Below are 4,542 nucleotides of genomic sequence, written 5' to 3' on the forward strand. Positions count from 1 at the left end.
TTTTTTCCTGTGCTACTTTCAGGATTCTTTGCCTTTGGTTTTGATGAATTTGATGATGATATGTCTTGATGATTTTCTTTTGTTGTCTATCCTATTTGGTGTGTGTTGGGCTTCCTGAATGAATATATTCTCATCTTTCATCATATCAGGGAAATTCTCGTCCAACAAATCTTGGATAATTTTTCAGTGGTTTTATTTTTCTCCTCCTGTTCTGGAATTCCAGTGACACATAAGTTATTCCTTTTGATGGTATCCCTCATGTACCTTAGGCTATCTTCATTTTGTTTTGATCTTTTTTTCCTGATTGTTCCTTTTCCAAAGAAGTGTTCAGGTATTTGTCTTCAATCTCATTAATTCTGTCTTCTATTGCATCAATTCTACCCCTTTGCCCTTTCAATATGTTATGTAATTCTGTCAATTTAGTATTAACCTTCTGGATTTCTATTTGTAGATTTAGAATCATTTCTAATTTTTCATTTATTTTATCATTTTATTCTTGTATTTTCTTCCAAAATTTCTTCAAGGGTTTTGTTTGTGTTTTCCTTGGTCTGTCTCTCAATCCTTTGAGGATACGTAAATATAATTCTTTTGAATTCCTTATCAATGCTGTTGCTTCTTCAGGGATGTGTTCTGGGTCTATATCCTGCTCCCTTGTTTCTAACACTTTATCTTGCTTCTTTGTGTGGACTGTGATGGTCTGTTGTCTCTGAGACATCGTGGAGTTGTTGTATTTAGATCTCTGTTAACTGTTTGTGAAGAGCAGCCAAGGGTGAGTCAGGCTCTTCTTGGTGGTTGTTTATCATTGGCCCATTGGTGGAGAAGGAAGTGGTGGCTCTTGCTCAGTAAGTGAAGTTGCAGGAGGTGTATGTAGTTGTATCGTATGGGAATTGTTGCTGTCTTTTACTCAGTTAGACGAAAATGACAATTGTATAACCATCAAAAAAGTAAAAACAAATGGACAAAAAACACACCATATAATCACATAGGAACAGTAACCAAAAAAAGAAAAGAGAGGAAAAAAAAGAAACCAACAATATCTGGGGGATAGGGCAATAAGAGATAACAGGTAAAGAAGGAAAATAATGAAGAAAAAATGGGAAAAATATAAAAAGAAAAACAAGGAACAAGGTTAACTATGAGAAAGAAAAAAAAATTGCAACCAGAAACAGGGAAAAGAAAAAAGGCTAAAAGCTAGAACCTGGGAAGGGAAGAATAAAGAATAATAGTAAATAGGACAAAAGTAATAATAATTACAGTATTTTAAACAAACAAAATAAATTTAAAAATTGGGGCAGGATAGGGCAGGATACCTAGGCTCTGTCCAGGGGCACAGACTAGGATTAAATTCCTGGTGGCCCAGAAGGTGAGTGGGAGTGAGGGATGACTGCACCTCCATTCACCAAGAAGATGTGGGATATAAGAGTAAGTAACAAGGGGAATGTCACATCTTTCCACTCGTCCTGGTCCGGAATGTCCTTGGGTTTCCCAGCAAGTGGAGTCTGTTCTTACGTCCCTGGAATCTGGAGAACACTATTGCTTTAAGTATCCAACATGGTCAAACTGCTTTTAAACATTCAAAACGGCTGCTCCCTCAGGACAGACAAAAGTCCATAGCTCAGCCCACCTTCCTCTTCACTGCTTCCCCTTTTATTCCCTGGGCATCAGAGCAGTCCTCTGTGCAGTCCCTGGCTAGGATGGGTGATTTTTAGGTTAATTCTTATGTCCTTCCACCACTCAACAATATTCAAGCTGTCTGTGCCATCAGGATCACTGCCAGACCACAGCTCTGTATATCTCCTCTTTTTGGTGTTTTCATGCAAATTCTTCTGCTAGTTGGAGTTTAGTCCACTTCTTTATCCTTCCCTTCAAGGCTCAGGGGTCCAGGATTATCTTCTGTATCTGTGTTAATTGGTTCCCCTTTTCTTTGTTGAAGAGGGTCTGTGCAGTATTTCTGCTTATTCTGCTATCTTACCAAAACTCTGAGACAAGTTTTCTATTATGGATATAAATGTATATATTGAATTGCTTTCCTGTTGCTACCATAACCATAAAATTACCATAAGCTTAGTGATAAAACAACATAAATTTATTATCTTACAGTTCTATAGGTTAGAAGTCTGGTATCGTTCTCACTGAGCTAAAATCAAGTTTATAACAGGCTGTATTACTTTCTGATTGCTATAGTATAGATTTTATTTTCTTTCTGGCATCAGAATTAAATTCCTTTTGTTTATAGGACTGAGATCCCATTTTCTTCCTGGATGTCAGTTTAGAGCTGTTCTTTTTAGATTCTGCTGTGTCCCTGTTCTCCCTTTCTCCTTTTGGATAATGTCTCCTGTTCTTCATCTTTGAAAGCAGCAACAACCAGATGAATATTTTGTGTGTCTTACTTCTCTTCCCACACTTACATATTCTTTTAAGGACCTATCTGTTTTAGTTGGTTCCACCTAGGTAATCCAGGAATTTTTTCCCAATACAAGGCCATTGAATTTAATTACTTCTGCAATGTTCTTGGCTTTATAAAGTGATATATTCCCATGTTCCTGGAATTAGGGCATTAGCATCTTTGAGGGGAAGGTGTTATTATGCCTATCACAAGAGTTTGTTATAAAACTTGAACTCCCAGATTATAAAGTTAAACTTTAATTTATGGATATAGGTGAGAGAATGTCTTTACCGAAAGAGTAAAATTTGGTCAAGGTCAATTCAGGAGTAGTATGAAAGCTTATCTATTCTTATTTTCTGTCCATAGTAACTTAACTATATAAAATATTAATATTTTTAGACAAGATATACTTATGCAGAAAGAAGTTATTTTAATATGCTCTGAAAATGCTTTTATACTGAAAAAGTTCTCCTGATTATATTAAAAAAATGAAGAAATAAGTGAATTCTGTTTTAAATAATTGTTTTTCACTTTTCAAATAGAATTATGTCTGTACTATGTTTTGATGACTGAACTTCTGTTCCACAAAAGTATTCTTGTAAGTGTAGAAAATTTAAAGTCATAAAGCCCTGAACCAATGTTCTTTAATAAATCAGCTGTTGCATATGTTTTATCCAAAGACCATAACTTATAATTTGGAAAGTTCTATGTATGGAGCAATTTTGCAGGTACTTGTCAATCTAGTTTACTACACTTCTCAATCTTTTAATTTAATTTTATTTTTTGCTTCTTCCAGTAGTTTGTTTAATTTTATATTTCCTGAAATATTTTCATTTTAAAACATAATATCTGAAGCTGCATACTGTGATGAACAGAGAATTATAAATATTCATTTTAAATATCATTGTTTCTACTGAACTGTAAGAAAATGTATTTATGTTCCTATGATTTAATTTTGATGGGTACTATCCAAAACCAAACTCACTGCCATTGAGTTAATTCCAACTCATAATGAACCCTCCTTGGGTTTCTGAGGCAACATCTCTATGAAAGTAGATTGGACAATCTTTCTTCTGAGGAGTGGCTGGTAGGTTTGAACTGTCAGTCTTCTGGTTATCAGTCAAAATGCCTTAGGCATTATACCACCATTAAAAGTATACAAAGTATTTTATTTGTATTAAGTTAAAAACAAAATTTATATAGGTATGTGTGTAAATAATATGTCACATTTATTGAATAATAGTATATATGTTGCTATAGGCATGCAGCTATAGGAAGCTTTGAAATACATCCAAAAAATCATTTACCATGAATTCCCAACCTAATATCAACCAACCACTAGTATCATTATATAATATATTTTTATTTTAATATATATGTTTTGGTTCCTAATCTTACAGTGGAAAAATTGAACTGCCATATTGGAAGGCATGAAAATTAAATAATTCTTTCAAACATTTTTTATACATTCACTATGGTAGATGCTAAGGATATAAAGAAGAATAAAAGAGTCCCTTGTTATTAAAGCTAAAATAAGATTTAAAGAGAAATTTGTGTGAATGATATTTCTGGAAAATTAAAAGAGATAATAGGACTAGAAATTTGACTTCCAAGCTTATTCTAAAAATTAAAAACTATAAACCAATTGAGCAATCTACTTCTGTAGTGATACTGCCTCAGCAACCCAAGGAGGGATCACTATGAGTCAGGTCTGACTTGATAGCACATAACAACAACAACACAACAACACAACAACAAACCAACTAGATCTAACATATATCTGTAGGAAAATTCACCCAATAGCAGCAGAATATACTTTTCTTTCAAATATACATGGGAAATTCTCCAGAACAGCCAATATGCTGGGCCATAAAACAAACCTCAATAAGCTTAAAAATGTGTTCTGACCACAATTTAAAATTAACAACAAAAGGACTTTGGAAAATTCTAAATATGTGTAAATGAAGTAGTCATTGTTCTTGTTAGTCGTAGTTGAGTGACTTACAACTCATGCTGACTCTAAAGAGTAGAACTGCTCCATAGAATTTTGAAGGCTCTGAAATTTCACAAGCAGGTCTGGCTTCAGAGAAACCTCTGGATGGATTTGAACTGCTAATCTTTCAGTTAGTAGTGGAGCACTTAACCATTTGAACACC

The sequence above is a fragment of the Orycteropus afer genome, unplaced genomic scaffold, assembly GCF_000298275.1.
Source record: "Orycteropus afer afer isolate SDZICR_OR568_19922 unplaced genomic scaffold, OryAfe1.0 scaffold00097, whole genome shotgun sequence".
Lineage (NCBI taxonomy): Eukaryota > Metazoa > Chordata > Mammalia > Tubulidentata > Orycteropodidae > Orycteropus > Orycteropus afer.